Source organism: Heterodontus francisci, chromosome 8, assembly GCF_036365525.1.
Source record: "Heterodontus francisci isolate sHetFra1 chromosome 8, sHetFra1.hap1, whole genome shotgun sequence".
In the NCBI taxonomy this organism is placed as follows: domain Eukaryota; kingdom Metazoa; phylum Chordata; class Chondrichthyes; order Heterodontiformes; family Heterodontidae; genus Heterodontus; species Heterodontus francisci.
In genome coordinates, this window is record NC_090378.1 from 73,489,699 (window position 1) to 73,507,812 (window position 18,114).

Consider the following 18,114-nt stretch of genomic DNA (forward strand, 5'->3'; position numbering starts at 1 on the left):
CGATACAGTTCGAGGGGTTTCCCATGGATCCAGCCCCTCAGTTCAGCTTGGTGGGGGGACCTTACACTGTGGTCTTTCCCCATTGAGCCTTTGCTGCGGCTGCCCCAAGCTTTAGTGCGTCCCTCAGCACGTAGTCCTGGACCTTGGAATGTGCCAGTCTGCAACATTCGGTGGTGGACAACTCTTTGCGCTGGAAGACCAGCAAGTTTCGGGCAGACCAAAGGGCGTCTTTCACCGAATTGATAGTCCTCCAGCAGCAGTTGATGTTTGTCTCGGTGTGCGTCCCTGGGAACAGCCCGTAGAGCACAGACTCCTGTGTTACAGAGCTGCTTGGGATGAACCTCGACAAAAACCACTGCATCTCTTTCCACACCTGCTTTGCAAAGACACATTCCAGGAGGAGGTGGGCGACCGTCTCTTCCCCACCACAGCCAACGCGGGGGCATTGTGCGGAGGGGGGGAGACTTCGGGTGTGCATGAAGGATCTGACGGGGAGGGCCCTTCTCACCACCAGCCAAGCTACGTCTTGGTGCTTGTTTGAAAGTTCTGGTGATGAGGCATTCCGCCAAATGACTTTGACGGTCTGCTCGGGGAACCATCCGACAGGATCCACCGTCTCCTTTTCCCGTAGGGCCTTGAGGACATTCCGTGCAGACCACTGCCTGATGGACCGGAGGTCAAAGGTGTTTTGCCGCAGAAACTGCTCCACGAAGGATAGGTGGTACGGCACGGCCCAACTGCATGGAGCGTTCCACGGCAATGTGCCCAGGCCCATGCTTCGCAACATCGGGGACAGATAGAACCTCAGCACGTAGTGACACTTGGAGTTTGCGTACTGGAGATCTACACACAGCTTGATGCAGCCGCACACGAAGGTGGTCATCAGGATGAGGGCCACGTTGGGTACATTTTTCCCGCCCTTATCCAGAGATTTGAACATCGTGTCCCTCCGGACCCGGTCCATTTTAGATCCCCAGATGAAGCGGAAAATGGCTCGGGTGACTGCCACAGCGCAGGAGTGGGGTATGGGTCAGACCTGCGCCACGTAGAGCAACAACGTGAGCGCCTCGCACCTGATGACCAGGTTCTTACCCACAATGGAGAGAGATCACTGCCCCCACATGCCCAACTTTTGTCGTACCTTGGCTACTCGCTCCTCCCAGGTTTTGGTGCACGCCCCGGCCTTTCCAAACCATATCCCCAGCACCTTCAGGTAATCTGACCTGACGCTGAAGGGGACAAAGAATTGGTCAGCCCAGTTCCCAAAGAACATGGCCTCGCTCTTGCCGTGGTTAACTTTGGCTCCCGAGGCCAGTTCGAACTGGTCGCAGATGCTCATCAGTCTGCGCACGGACAGCGGATCCGAGCAGAAGACGGCGACGTCATCCATGTACAGGGAGGTTTTAACCTGAGTGCCTCCGCTGCCTGGGATTGTCACCCCTCTTATGCTCGCATCCTTCCTAATAGACTCAGCAAAGGGTTCAATACAGCAAACAAACAAGACCGGGGAGAGAGGACAGCCCTGTCTGACTCCAGATTTGATCGGGAAACTTTCCGATTCCCACCCGTTGATTGAGACTGCGCTACTGATGTTTGTGTAGAGCAGTTGGATCCAATTGCAGATTCCCTCCCCAAACCCCATTTTGGAAAGCACGTCCATCATGTAGGTGTGCGATATCCTGTCAAAATGCACTCAGGGGACTCTGCATTACTTGTCTGGTCCTTCTTGACTGCCTGGCAGTCACCCATTCCCTTTCTGCCTGCACGCCCTTAAGCTGGGGGTGACCACATCTATAAATCTGCTATCCATGAAACTCTCAGCCTTGCGGGTGCGGCGCAGTGATGCCAATTGCTGTTCAAGCTCCGAAGCATCAATACTCAGATATTGAGCAGAAACACTGATGTATAATGGCATCATATAAACAGCCTGACAGAATACTGAACGATCTGTGGGTAAAATAACTTTGGGTTATTTCTAACTGCTAATTATAGTCCAAAAGATTAAACCGTGTATAAATACGACACTGACACTACTTTGGAATAAGTTTATCACAGATATAACATGAACATAACAAAGTCACACCAAGGTTACACATTACAGGAGAATGAGAAATCTCAATACAGTACAGAAGTTCCAAATAATGTTTGCTCACTTCCCTGCCTCAGCACCCCTTCTTTGCTTTAGGTCCCTCTATTCCACATGCCATCTCTCATGAACACGTGCTAGGCTGAAACATGATTTTTTTTTAATCCATCGGTTGGAAACCTGAATTAAACTTTAAAAAGAAAGCAGGAGACAAAGAACTGATAAAAGGTCACTGCTAGCAGCTAAAATGGCCACCACAATTTGCATCTAAATATCTTACATTCCAATGTATCAAGATGGAGACCTCGGTCTGGTAAATCTCCCACCAGAACAACAGCCTGAGAATTTTGAATGGGCTACCTGCCTTGCCCTCATTAACAAGACATTAAAGGCAATCTTGGAACCTTAATACAGTTGGAGACAGACCACTCAAAAGGTAAACACTGAAATTATGGGACCTGAGAGAGATTGGAATTCTTAAACCTGCTCTAATTAAGTTACAAAAGAGAGAATAAACTGAGCCATCATGTGACAGACTCTCCATCTGTGAGAAACTAGCTGTTCCTTCTCTCCACAGACAGACAAGCCCTGAGACTGACCAATGAAGGACCCAAGTGGGGTCTCCCTCTCTCTCTGTCCAGGCAACCGTGCAAGTTTGAACCCTGCCTGCTGGCTACAAACATCCAAGTCTATCATTACTGCAGACAAAGACCCCAGGAAGAAAACCATCTGCATCACTATCTCCAAGAAAATCCTGAACCAGTCGGTCCCAACTACCAGCCAGAAACTTCAGGACCACCGGGTTCTTCTGGAAGACAAACTGAATTATCAGACTCCACAGACTGTATATTCTTTTTTATTGTTCCGGACTCTAATTCAACCAATCTATTCACCGCTCTGTAACCTGTTTGTGATTCTCATGTGTGTGTGTGAAAGTTGGAACATAGTTTATTATTTTACTTAGATCGGGTTTTTGGTTTTAAGTACAATAAACTAACCTCTTTCTTGTTTAAACTCAAGAAAACCTGTCTGATTGGTTCTTTTATGATCATAGCACATAAAGGGTTAAGCACTCACTGAATTGGTAAGCATATCTGCTGCTTATAAGAAATAAACCCTGTTGCGGTCAAACAAGGAGAGGGACAAGAGGGAAACCTTTCGACCCCTCCTCACCTGATCATAACACCATCCCATAACTTGAGAGCGGCAGGCATAGACCATCTGCTCCTAACACTCTGCCAATGGTGCTCTGTAACTGACCATTGGAAGGTTTGCAAAAGCCATCGAGCATGGATTTCACAGTAATTTCTTTCCTTTTTTTCCCTCCCTGTGTGGCCTCTGGATGATCTAAGATAGGAAATTCCCCTTGTGGAAAATTGCGGACACATGTCTTACCAAGGGATGTGACACAGTAAATGAAGAGCATAAAACCAGTTGCCTGACACTATCGGACTTAGGACATAGGCCTCACTACCTGACCACATTCTGAATGGCAGAAGAGAAGAAAAAATAAACACGGTAACCAAACACCAGTTATTACATCGTTTATTAGTCACTCAGTGCCCAGAAGACTTGCAAACTACCTTATTGGCGAAGCTATAAAGGAACACTTTCTACTTTCATTTCAAATTGTATTCTTAGTGAGTCAAGGTGACAAATGCCAGTGATTGAAATTAGAACACTCTGCTATTCTTTTGCACACACTGGGCTGATTTAGTGTTCGTATCGTGGTTTCTGGCGGCAGACTCAGAAGTGGGTGCCATCGCCTCTCATCACATGTGTGGCGGGCCCACCAAAATCACATGACAGATGACCAATTATAATAATGGAGGCACGGGGCCCAGCCAATTATGTGATTCAAGGATTCAAGGCGTCGAATGTGGCGTTGGACGATTCCAGAGGAGATGTTGGCGCCATAATTAAAGCCCTGATTTCATTGCTGTCATAGAGTCATTTGTTGTCTGCTGCTGAGATTGCTGCTGGAGTGAGCCTAATCCCTCTGACAAGGAAACCCCACAATGGCTCATACAAGACACTGGGTGGCCCACGGTTTAGTGATGCTTCCCTGCAGATTCTCCTCCAAGCTAAAAGGAAAAGTCAGGAGGTCCTCATCTCCAGCAATCGCGAGAAGAGATCCTCCCACCTGACCAAGCAAGCCTGAATAGAGATCGCAGAGGAGGTAAGCAGCCTTGGGGTCACCTCCCAAACATGCATCCAGTGCAGGAAGAGAGTCAATGACCTTGTTCAGTCTGCCAAGGTGAGTGCCCCATACCACTCTCCTTTTTGCGGATTGCATGTGGCTATGCGGGAGGGCGTGCAACAAGGTGAAGGAGGCACCACAATGGCAATGGCAAAGGGGGTTAGGCATCAATACACCCTACTAGATGCATGGCAGCATCTCAGCCAAAGGCCACCTTCTTTCACAGATCATCCCCATTACCTCCCCTGAGAGCTGACATGGGGATCAGCCATATTGGAAACCTCAGCAGGGGGTGAGGGGCTGCCTCCAGCATACCTGTCCCGTTCTCTTCCTTTGAAGTATGATTATCTCCCTCTTTCCACTTGCAGGACAGGTGGGCCCATAATAACAGGGAGACCTCACGGACTGGCAGAGGAATTGCTGACATATAGGCTCTTTCAGCAACTGAGAGTGAAGCACTGAAGTTAGCAGGGGCCCAGGGCGGACACTCAATCATGAATGGTGAGACAAGAGTCTCTGCGCAAGGGAGAGAGGATTGTCTTCCATCGACATGCAGCACACTTCTGGAGATCCACATAATGCATGACCATCATGACAAGATCTGCAATGCCTAACCTACACATGTTTATGTTCTCTCATGCAGGTCAGCGTCCACAGGAGACTCAATCTAAAGGGGGACAGCAGTCAACCTCTGAGGACGAGCAATCAGAGGATGCACCATCACATGACTCTCCTGCACCTTCCACCAGCTCAGATACTTTCACCTCGGTGGGTTTCCGCTCAGCTTTAACATCAGGGTCACAAGCTGGTGACATGTGCCCAAGCAGCTGAGACTGAGACAGCCGAGGCCTCTGATAGTCAGAGGATTGTGGGTGGCCAGGCCCATAGTGAGCCCCAGGCTGATGACAAGCCTCTGGGTTCAACAGCACAGGGTATGCTGGAGTTGCAGAGAGAGACAAGGGAACATCTGGTGGAGATGCCAGAGGCATTGCACAGGCATGAGTGGACGATGGAGGAGACCATCCATACCATGAGTGCTGCCATGTCTCAGGCATGTGAGTGCATGGCTTTCTCCATCGAGAGGCTGACAACTCTCATGGAGAGCTAGATCCCACAGATGCATGCAGACCTGTACACCATCGCCTTAGTCATGAGCACAATGCAGTAATGGCAAGGCGAGAGGAGAAGGCACCTGGCGTGTTCTCCAGCTCCTCATCCTTCTCTGGTGAGCAGGAAGGTTCAAGTGAGCCTTGAAAGGGAGGAGAAGACGCTGACCTCCACATCTGGGGGTTCCCCTCAGAGCGCTCTAAGTGTGGACAGTGGCTCCTCAGCCCCTCTGCCAATGAGCCCAGCTCCAGCAGCCATGATGCCTGAGAAGAGTCCTGCACCTGTGCAGGAAACTCTCAGGTAGATGTGGCCCTCCAGGCCTCAGGCAGCCAGAAGACGCCTGCCGAAGTCATCACAGGCCAACGGGCAGCGTGATCAGCAGCCTGCCTCAAGCCCAGCTGCTAGCGCAGGGGTAACACCGCGTAGAAGCACTCAACAACATATAAAGAAAACCACCTAGACACACTCGGAGTTTCACGGGTGCTCAAAATTTGCAATTTGTTTTCTGCTATAAATTTTATTTGCATAGAAGTTAACTTTCATTGTGGAAAATGCTTATTCCTTCACGCCTTAATTGTGTGATGCTGACCTCATCCTTCTTCCATAGTGGGCTGCCAGTCTAAGCTCAGCCCTCCTTTGGTAAGCACCTCTGATGTGTCAGAGCATGTGAATGATTTGGGTGCTTGGCACGGAACCCTAATGGAAAGGAGGCAACAGACTGAATGTTTTTAGGTAAGCTTTTATTGCTTTCACCCTGAGAGGCAAGCATGGTGGCCGGAAGCAAGTAAGTATGAGACTATCTCTTGCCTCCTGGCACTCCCTCCATTGGAGGCGCTGCATCACGTCACGGGGGTCCACAAACTGTATGAGACCATGAGGGGTGACCAGTAGACCTCAAGAGTGCTATCCATGCAGCGACAAAGTTGCCCTGGCATCTTTGCCTTTGCTACTCCTCTCAGCTTCTGGGCATATGGCCTTCAGTGCCCAGCCTTGCTGATAGCCAACCCTTTCAGCCAGCAGTAGGGCTACCCAACTCTCTTACCCAGGAGTATGGCCATGCGTGCTGACCACCCGAGACCAAGCCCACCTGTGCACAACGCACCGCACCACAGGCTAACAATGGCCTCCACTCCCCTCTCTTCCCATATTCAGTACTGTTCATGGCTGCCTTCCCTTCATGGCACTGAGGCTTTATCTCAGTCTTTCAATGGCCAGGGATCTGAAGGCACGTGAGGGCCACCCATCATTCACTTAGTCCCCAGCCCCCCTATCGAATCGCTTTCAATTGCCGCTTATGTATTAAAACCAACTGTTCAGCAATTCAAATGGCAGTCCAGTTGTATCAGAGTGGCAACACTGCCTTGGTGCTTTCCTGCTGCTGACTAAATCCAGAACAGACATCATGACGTTGGATTTCCGGGCGGATAAGTCTATAGCTATTCTCCGGCCCCCCACCCCTCTGTTCCCGCTCCAGATAGCCTCACTAAATTCCGCCACTGTCATTATCAAGCACTCACAGGTCAGGTATAACACAATAACATTTCTTCTACATCCCCAAAATCTGCATTCACCCTAGCTTCAGAATACTCTTATTTGAATTCTACACAAGCCATGCATGTGGCTACTAGGATTGATATTAACATAGAAACATAGAAAATAGGAGCAGGAGTAGGCCATTCAGCCCTTCGAGCCTGCTCCGCCATTCATTATGATCAAGGCTGATCATCCAACTCTGTAACCTGTTCCCGCTTTCCCCCCATATCCTTTGATCTCTTTCGCCCCAAGAGCTGTATTTAACTCCTTCTTGAAAACATACAATATTTTGGCCTCAACTGCTTTCTGTGGTAGCGAATTCCACAGGCTCACCACTCTCTGGGTGAAGAAATTTCTCCTCATCTCAGTCCTGAAAGGTTTACCCCGTATCCTTAAACTATGACCCCTGGTTCTGGACTCCCCCACCATTGGGAACATCCTTCCTGCATCTACCCTGTCAAGTCCTGTTAGAATTTTATAGGTTCATATGAGATCCCCCCTCACTCTTCTGAACTCCATCAAATATAATCCTAACCGACTCAATCTCTCCTCATATGTCAGTCCCGCCATCCCAGGAATCAGTCTGGTAAACCTTCGCAGCACTCTCTCTGTGGCAAGAACATCCTTCCTCAGATAAGGAGACCAAAACTGCACACAATATTCCAGGTATGGCCTCACCAAGGCCCTATATAATTGCAGCAAGACATCCCTGCTCCTGTACTTGAATCCTCTCGCTATGAAGGCCAACATACCATTTGCCTTTTTTACCACCTGTTGCACCTGCATGCTTACCTTCAGCGACTTGTGTACGAGAACACCCAGGTCTCATTGCATATTCCCCTCTCTCAGTTTATAGCTGTTCAGATAATAATCGGCCTTTCTGTTTTTGTTACCAAAGTGGATAACCTCACATTTATCCACATTATACTGCTTCTGCCATGCATTTGCCCACTCACTCAACATGTCCAAATCACCCTGAAGCCTCTCTGTATCCTCCTCACATCTCATCCTCCCACCCAGTTTTGTGTCATCTGCAAATTTGGAGATATTACATTTAGTTCCCTCATCTAAATCATTAATATATATTGTGAGTAGCTGGGGTCCTAGCACCGATCCCTGCAGTACCCCACTAGTAACTGTCTGCCATTTGGAAAAAGACCCGTTTATTCCTACTCTTTGTTTCCTGTCTGCCAACCAATTTTTTATCCATCACAATACACTACCCCCAATCCCATGCGCTTTAATTTTACACGCTAATCTCTTATGTGGGACTTTGTCGAAAGCCTTCCGAAAGTCCAAATAAACCACATCCACTATCTGTCCCTCATCAACTCTACTCGTTACATCCTCAAAGAATTCTAGTAGATTTGTCAAGCATGATTTCCCTTTTGTAAATCCATGCTGACTCTGCCCAATTCTACCACTGTTCTCGAAGTACTCTGCTATAAAATCTTTGATAATGGATTCTAGAATTTTCCCCACTACCAGTCAGGCTGACTGGTCTATAATTCCCTGCTTTCTCTCTGCCTCACTTTTTAAATAGTGGGGTTACATTAGTTACCCTCCAATCTGTAGGAACTGTTCCAGAGTCTATAGAATCTTGGAAGATGACCACCAATGCATCCACTATTACTAGGGCCACTTCCTTAAGTAATCTGGGATGTAGATTATCAGGCCCTGGGGATTTATCGGCCTTCAATCCCATCAATTTCCCCAACACCATTTCTCTACTGATACTGATTTCCTTCAGTTCCTCCCTCTCATTAAACCCTGTGTTCCCCAACATTTCTGTTATGATATTTGTGTCCTCCTTTGTGAAGACAGAACCAAAGTATGCATTTAGTTGGTCAGCCATTTCTTTGTTCGCCATAATAGATTCTCCTGTTTCTGACTGTAAGGGACGTACATTTGTCTTCACCAATCTTATTCTCTTCATATACCTATAGAAACTTTTACAGTCAGTTTTTATGTTCCCCGCAAGCATACTCTCGTACTCTATTTTCCCCTTCTTAATCAATCCCTTGGTCCTGCTTTGCTGAATTCTAAACTGCTCCCAATCCTCAGGTCTGTTGTTTTTTTCTTGCAAATTTGTATGCCTCTTCCTTGGATCTAATGCTATCTCTAATTTCCCTTATAAACCATGGTTTGACTATCTTTCCCGTTTTACTTTAGCGCTCGACAGGAATAAACAATTGTTGCAATTCATCCATGCGCTCTTTGAATGTTTGCCATTGCCTATCCACCGTCATCCCTTTAAGTAACGTTTCCCAATCCATCATAGCCAACAAGCGCCTCATACCTTCGTAGTTTCCTTTATTAAGATTCAGGACCTTAGTCTCAGAATCAACTACGTTACTCTCCATCTTGATGAAGAATTCTATCATATTATGGTTGCTCATCCCCAAGAGGTCTCGCACAACTAGATTGTCAATTATTCCTCTCTCATTACACAATACACAGTTTAGGATGGCCTGTTCTCCAGTTGGTTCCTCAACTATTGGTCCAGAAAACCATCCCGTATACACTCCATGAATTCCTCCTTGACGGTATTGTGACTAATTTGATTTGCCCAATCTATATGCAGATTAAAGTCACCCATAATTACAGATGTTCCTTTATTGCATGCATTTTTAAGTTCCTGTTTAATGCCATTCCCAACATCACCACTACAGTTTGGGGATCTATATACAACCCCCACTAAGGTTTTTTGCCCCTTAGTGTTTCTCAGCTCTACCCATACAGATTCCACATTGTCAGAGCTAATATCCTTCCTCACTATTGCGTTAATTTCCTCTTTAACCAGCAATGCAACTCCACCGCCTTTTACTTTTTGTCTGTCCTTCCTAAATACTGAATACCCCTGGATGTTCATTTCTCATCCCTGGTCACTCTGCAGTCATGTCTCCGTAATCCCGACTATATCATACCCGTTTACATCTATTTGCGCGATTAATTCATCCACTTTATTGTGAATGCTCCACGCGTTAAGGCACAAAGCCTTAAAGCTTGTCTTTTTAACATTACTTGTCCCCTTCCCACTATTTTTCACTGTGGCCCTATATTGCCAATTCAGTATCAATTGCTGTGAATTCCCAGAGTACATATACTAATAACTGGTGTAAGACTGTGGTGGGACCCTTTCAGCTGGCAGGTGAGAGAGAGTGGAGACTATTATCTCATCAAAGCTGCTCGACATTTAAACTCAGGTCTCAGAGGTTGACCAGCTCACTGCAAAATCTATTCCCACAAATAGTATTTTTCTAAATAAATGAGTATAGGAAATGTTTTTTTTAAGCACTCTTGTTAAACTCGTACCTTGTATAATCGGTAAAACAGCAGAAAAACCATAGCAGACCTCACTACAACAGAGATTTTGGTATTTTTTTGTTTAAAATCATTTTTATTTGGAATCTAACAATTGAGCTGAAGCTTGCAGTATGATACTAATGTCAATCATACTGACGGTCGCGAAGCAAAGAGTGCACACAGACCAGCCCCGACAACATCGTGCTCCATTTCAAAAGCAATGCAACTTCTAACCCTACAGTCATGCTATGTGAAAATGATCTCATCATCTGATCCAGCATTGCCAAATTCCATCTGAACCAATTAGCAAATTCCCAAATTAGCAACAGTGATAATTAGGAACAGTAGACTCAGTGGTCAGCACTTGTTCCATCATTCGTTTCAACAGAAATATATAACCCTTCCTGTTCCCAAATTAGAATTAGAATTAGAATTAGAATATTACAGCGCAGTACAGGCCCTTCGGCCCTCGATGTTGCGCCGATCATCTGACCTACACTATTCCATTTACATCCATATGTCTATCCAATGACCACTTAAATGCCCTTAAAGTTGGCGAGTCTACTACTGTTGCAGGCAGGGCGTTCCACGCCCCTACTACTCTCTGCGTAAAGAAACTACCTCTGACATCTGTCCTATATCTTTCACCCCTCAACTTAAAGCTATGTCCCCTCGTGTTTGCCATCCTCATCCGAGGAAAAAGACTCTCACTATCCACCCTATCTAACCCTCTGATTATCTTGTATGTCTCTATTAAGTCACCTCTCCTCCTCCTTCTCTCTAACGAAAACAACCCCAAGTCCCTCAGCCTTTCCTCGTAAGACCTTCCTTCCATACCAGGCAACATCCTAGTAAATCTCCTCTGCACCCTTTCCAAAGCTTCCACATCCTTCCTATAATGCGGTGACCAGAACTGCACGCAATACTCCAGGTGCGGTCTCACCAGAGTTTTGTCCAGCTGCAGCTTGACCTTGTGGCTCCGAAACTCGATCCCCCTACTAATAAAAGCTAACACACCATATGCCTTCTTAACAGCCCTATTAACCTGGGTAGCAACTTTCAGGGATTTATGTACCTGGATACCAAGATCTCTCTACTCATCTACACTACCAAGAATCTTCCCATTAGCCCAGTACTCTGCATTGCTGTTACTCCTTCCAAAGTGAATCACCTCACACTTCTCCGCATTAAACTCCATTTGCCATCTCTCAGCCCAGCTCTGCAGCCTATCTATGTCCCTCTGTACCCTACAACACCCTTCGACACTATCCACAACTCCACCGACCTTCGTGTCATCCGCAAATTTACTAACCCACCCTTCTACACCCTCATCCAGGTCGTTTATAAAAATGACAAACAGCAGTGGCCCCAAAACAGAACCTTGCGGTACACCACTAGTAACTAAACTCCAGGATGAACATTTGCCATCAACCACCACCCTCTGTCTTCTTTCAGCTAGCCAATTTCTGATCCAAAGCTCTAAATCACCTTCAACCCCATACTTCCGTATTTTCTGCAATAGCCTACCGTGGGGAACCTTATCAAACGCCTTACTGAAATCCATATACACCACATCCACGGCTTTACCCTCATCCACCTGTTTGGTCACCTTCTCGAAAAACTCAATAAGGTTTGTGAGGCACGACCTACCTTTCACAAAACCGTGCTGACTATCGCAAATGAACTTATTCTTTTCAAGATGATTATAAATCCTGTCTCTTATAACCTTTTCCAACATTTTACCCACAACCGAAGTAAGGCTCACAGGTCTATAATTACCAGGGCTGTCTCTACTCCCCTTCTTGAACAAGGGGACAACATTCGCTATCCTCCAGTCCTCCGGCACTACTCCTGTCGACAATGGCGACATAAAGATCAACAACAACGGCTCTGCAATCTCCTCCCTGGCTTCCCAGAGAATCCTAGGATAAATCCCATCTGGCCTAGGGGACCTATCTATTTTCACTCTTTCCAAAATTGCTAACACCTCCTCCTTGTGAATCTCAATCCCATCTAGCCTAGTAGGCTGTATCTCAGTAATCTCCTCGGCAACATTTTCTTTTTCTACTGTAAATACTGACGAAAAATATTCATTTAACGCTTCCCCTATCTCCTCTGATTCCGCACACAACTTCCCACTACTATCCTTGATTGGCCCTGTTCTAACTCTTATCATTCGTTTATTCCTGATATACCTATAGAAAGCCTTAGGGTTTTCTTTGATCCTATCCGCCAATGACTTCTCGTGTCCTCTCCTTGCTCTTCTTAGCCCTCCCTTTAGATCCTTCCTGGCTAGCTTGTAACTCTCAAGCGCCCTAACTGAGCCTTCACGTCTCATCCTAACATAAGCCGCCCTCTTCCTCTTGACAAGCGCTTCAACTTCTTGAGTAAACCACGGCTCCCTCGCTCGACAACTTCCTCCCTGCCTGACAGGTACATACTTATCAAGGACACGCATTAGCTGCTCCTTGATAAACTGATTTATTTCTGGATACTTTTGATGCTTTTTATATCAATGGGTTGAGGTCAAACGTTTGTTCTATTAAATTATTTGTTAAGACACTGCAGACTTCTAAGTAAACTGAGATATCAGGCCAAATTTTACAATGCAACACTCCTGCTACAGAACTTTGCATTAGTGGAGCTGAATTTTATGGGGTCTGAAAGAGTGGAATAGGAGGCATGCAGTGGGAGGGATGAAAAATTGGGAGGGAATGCGCTCACCTGGAACCTCGATGTCATGACATTGGTTCCACATTTTACAAGTGTCAGGAAAGATGGAGAGCGGAGTTGGGGAACTTCAATTTAGCTCACTGAGATGGTAATTAAGCTGAATTTGCATGGACCTGAATGTGACTTTACGGGGCGTTTTGAACTTAATGAACGTCACAAGGGGATCACAGGCCTTCAGATCGCTGACTGGCTAAAGCTGGCAGCAATGATATGAGACCTCAGCGCTGCCTCTGAGTGTAAGCCATTGTGACAGTGTTCATTGACTTGAAGGGGAAGAATGGGGAGCAGAGGCCATTGCCAGCCAGCAGTGGGAGGCCTCTAAGGGTGGGAGTTGCTTAGGGTGGTGTGCAATCCTCAAGGGTGGGAGCTGCTTAGGACGATGGGCGATCTTCAAGGGATGCAGAGGGGCTTTGGCATGGTTGAAAGGGAAGTAGCAAGGGGAAGGTTCCAGGGAAGGTTGAGTCCGAGGATAGCGTACAAGTTGGGGAGAGACCAACCGGCTTAGGACTGATACACCCAGTCTTTGTGGCTTCCCGTGCAGAGGAGCAGCAGCGCAAAGGGAGGGAGGAACAGATGCCTGCGGCTCCACAGCATCAACAGCAGGAGCAGCAAGAGACCAACTGGCATGCCAGTGAAGTGCGCATAGGGGAGCACCAACAGCCGGCCGCATGAAGAAGGGCCTATCTGCGGCAGAGAGTGTACTGGAGGTGATGGTGGTGTAATGGTAAGGTTAATGTCCTGGGGCCACAGGTTCACATCCCACTAAGGCAGTTGGTGGAATTTAAATTCAATTAATTAATAAATTCAATTAATTAATTTTTAAAAATCTGAAATTGAAAGCTAGTCTCAGTGCATTCAATGGTGCATTGAAACTATCATCGATTGTCCCAAAAACCCATCTGGTTCACTAATGCCCTTAAGGGATCTGCCGTCCTTACCTGGTCTAGCCTACATGAGACTCCAGCCCCCCGGGCAATGTGGTTGACACTTAACTGCCTTCTGAAATGGCTGAGAAAGCCAGTCAGTTGTCTAGGGCAATTAGGGATGGGCAACAAATACAGGCCTTGCCAGCGATGCCCATGTCCCATAAAAGAATTTTTAAAAAAGGACTCACCTCAACTCTCCGCAGATGTCAGAGTGCCAGTGTCAGCAAAGACTATGGTTCTCAAGAGAGGCTGTCACCAACTCATGTGCCATGCTTCATGGGCGTCAGTGGACACCCAATGCCTGGCAGCCCCATCCCTCCATGCTCCTTCAGGGATGGATTCTTAGGGACAAAGGCTACCATTTGCAGACATGGCTATTCATGACTGTGAGGAACCCTCGCATTGCAGCAGAAGAGAGGTATAATACCTGCCATGGGTCCACTTGACAGACCATCGAGCAGGCCACTGGGCTGCTGAAGACGAGATTTGGGTGCCTCGACCGAGGCTGGGGTGTCACTTAATCAGCACTTCTTGAAATATCACACCTTCTCTCATAATCTTTTAATTCCTGCACAATGGGCCTTGGATTTCTTCCTTTGTTTCTTCATATTATCTACCTTTTGGATGAGATGTTAAACAACTATCTGCCCTCTGAAGAGGACAATTAAAGATCCCATGGCACTATTTGAAGAACAGAGGAGAGCTCTTCCGTTGTCCTGGCCAACATTTATCCCCCATTCCCCACTTTGTCCTGTGTTAGCTGATCTCAGCTGGGCTAGTGGTGGGGGGTGATGTAACTAATCTTGGCACAACTGGGGTTGGAAGACAAGAAAACAAAAGGATTTACACTGGTAAAAACAGAAAATGCTGGAAATACTCAGCAGATCTGGCAGCTTCTGTGGAAATAGAAACAGAGTTAACGTTTCAGGTCGATCATCTTTCATCAGATTTCCACTCCTGATTGCTAAGCAGAATCTTTTACTAGAAGTTTGCATTTATGTACAAGATAGCACAAGGCTCAACTATGATGTACCCTGTGGTCAAATATTCCACTGATACCCATGGTAAAGGTTTACACATGATAAATGGCCTCTTGGAGTGAAACAAGAGGTCAGTTGGCATCTGTAGAAGTGTACAGGAGTTAACACGTTCAGGAAGGGAAATGAGAAACTTGCAGGAAAAAGGGAAGGGAGAATTACAGAATCTGATTAAATGAAATTTATGTGGATTTAACACTGCAGTGAGCATAAATAAGCCACCTGGCCATTGCAAAGTGACATGGTTTATAGAGCTCTGTTGTGGACAGTTTTGATGGAAATAAAGCAATGCACAGCATCATGTTTTAATCAAGCAAATCAAAATTATTGCAGTTAAACAGTACAGCACATTAAGGTTTGCTTCTTACATTACTATCTGTAACAGAAGGCTGGGCCAGCGCATTGGAAAAACCAATAAATATAGAGAACTGAAGGAGATGGATCAATGACTTAACACACATGTTTAGGTTAAAAAAATAGAAGCTATTTAAAAATATTCTGCAAGGGAGAAATAGTCATGTGCTCTCCCCTCATAAATATTTAGTTAGCTAGGAAAAATATAAGCTCAGAAATTCCGTCCTTCCAGAATGGTAAATGTTAGGCAATATAATAAAAGCAAAATACTGCAGTTGCTGGAAATCTGAAATAAAAACAAGAAATGCTGGAAATACACAGCAGGTCTGGCAGCATCTGTGGAGAGAGAAGCAGAGTTAACGTTTCAGGTCAGTGATTCTTCATCAGAACTGACAAAGGTTAGAAATGTAATAGGTTTTAAGCAAATAAAACGGGGGTGGGGCAAGAGATAACAAAAGTAAAGGTGTTGATAGGAAAGGGTCTCAGAGATGTCAGGCAGTAGTTACGTTGTAATTACCAGTCTCAGACTGATATCTGTGACACGTCACTGGGTTGGCAGATCAGTTATATTACCAATTGCGTATTACTGCGGGTTCTAATGAGTTTAACATATATATGTGCTCCGCTTCTTAGGTGACAGAACAGCAACGTCAGCCCTCTACTAAAACTAGAAATATTGAAAAGTAAGTTTATAAAGAACAAGATATACAATAGTCTCTCTTGAGCACAATTAAAAAGTGATTTCACATCCATTGAAAGCTTTCAAGCCTGTAAGAGATGGTCTCGTCAAGTGACTGGTACACTATTCATCCGTAATATTTGTTGCACTGTTTATCTACAGACTCAAACGTGAAGAATTGGTAGGGTACAGGAGGGTTTCTGGTGCCCATGAAACCATACACCAGCAAAAGTTGATCCTTCAGGAAAGGAAGGGAGAAAAAGGAAATGAAGAAAGTGCTTCGCCCTGTGTTCTGTAATGTTCATAGGACGAAGAGTTTCTTCTCTTCCAAGAAAAGTGTAGCTACAATTCTGGAAATTGAATCCATTTCTGACAGAATTCTTCTGAAATTATACTGTGATCTTTTGGGTTCAAAAGAAAAAGTCACAAATTTGAAATAGAACAGAAATGCGCAGCAATTCAGTCAACATCTTTATGAGAAAGATGAGTTCACATTTCAGTTGTTCTGATGAAAGGTTAACATTAACCTATTCCTTCTCTTTAGATTACTAATTGATCTGCAGTTCACCTCCACCACCTTCTGTTTGTGTTACAATGCCATTGAATGTTATTTTCCAGAATCTGCAGGGACCTCAAAGACCCCAAATGTATTTTTTATTTATTTAGAGATACAGCACTGAAACAGGCCCTTCGGCCCACCGAGTCTGTGCCGACCATCAGCCACCCATTTATACTAATGCTACACTAATCCCATATTCCTACCACATTCCCACCTGTCCCTCTGTTTCCCTACCACCTACCTATACTAGGGACAATTTATAATGGCCAATTTACCTATCAACCTGCAAGTCCTTTGGCTGTGGGAGGAAACCGGAGCACCCGGCGAAAACCCACGCAGACACAGGGAGAACTTGCAAACTCCGCACAGGCAGTACCCAGAATTGAACCCGGGTCACTGGAGCTGTGAGGCTGCGGTGCTAACCACTGCGCCACTGTGCCGCCCTATTCTAGGATTACTGTGTAACACTGGTGAAGGAAATTTCCATAAAATTAAAATGATGCACATGGGTCTTACCTGATCAAATGACCAGTACAAAAAAAAGTTTAATTAACCTAAGAGTGAGGGTGATGGAGTGGGCTGCTGAAAGAACTAAAAAATTACCTCATGAATTATTTAAAATTAAAGCCAACATTAAGAGCCAAGAGAAGATTACGATGACCAATTTTTGGAAATATATAATTGAAATGTTATCTCCCCTTTCACCTTCAGTAACAACCTTTAACTTCTATTTATAACTTTTAACTTCTATTTATAACTTGCTGGTTAGAAGATGCATGGCTCGTAAATTGTATTGGAAAGCACTTAACATGTACAGACTTAGCATTCATTTCTTGAATTTAGAATGTTTGACAGGAGCTAAGATGGTTCCCCAGGGCTTGTTAACTCAGAAGTACCTGCAGAAGCTGGGATCAGTCTCAGGATTAGAAATTTGCACATTGAGCAAAATATACAGTTTTTTTAATAGTCCAAATAGAGAAGCCAAATCTTGCATTTATGTAGCATCTTTAACAAAATAAAACAACTTAAGGTGCTTTCCAGGAGTGTTATCAGACAATATTTGACACTGATCTACATAAGGAGATATTACGACAGGTAACCAAAAGCTTGGTCAAAGAGGTAGGTGTTTAGGAAGGTTTTAAAGCAGGAGAAAGAGGTAGAGAGGCAGGGGAGGTTTAGGACAGGTATTCCAGAGGTAACGGCTTTGGCAGCTGAAGACACAGCCGCCAATGGTGGGGTGATTAAAATCGGGGATGCTTGAGAGGCCAGACTCGGAGGAACAGAGTTCTTGAAGGGTTATAGGGTTAGTTGAGGTTACAGAGATAGGGTGGGGTGAGGGATTTGAATACAAGGATGAGAACTTTAAGTTTCAATTGTTGTTGGACCAGGAGCCAATGTAAGTCAATGAGCACAGGGTTGATGACTAAATGGAACTTGGTGTGAGTTGGAATAAAGGCAGCAGATTTTTGGATGAACTGAGTTTATGGAATGTGGCCAGAAGAACTTTGGAATAGTCACATCAGGAGGCAAAAGCAAAAATGAGAGCTTCAGCAGCAGATGGGCTGAGGCAGGTGAAGAGAAAGGCAATGTTACA

At 45.5% G+C, this 18,114-nt stretch overlaps 1 protein-coding gene and 1 long non-coding RNA gene across 3 annotated transcripts in view; one reads left to right on the plus strand and one right to left on the minus strand.

Moving 5' to 3' along the window:
- LOC137372912 (uncharacterized) overlaps positions 1-3,052 on the plus strand; it is a 33,275-nt gene extending 30,223 nt beyond the window's left edge. Inside the window, exon 3 of the long non-coding RNA XR_010975529.1 lies at positions 2,664-3,052. This is a non-coding gene — a long non-coding RNA (uncharacterized lncRNA). The remainder of the gene's footprint in view (positions 1-2,663) is intronic.
- pde4dip (phosphodiesterase 4D interacting protein) overlaps positions 1-18,114 on the minus strand; it is a 536,621-nt gene that overhangs the window by 304,322 nt on the left and 214,185 nt on the right. The gene's annotated exons all lie outside the window — the stretch shown is intronic.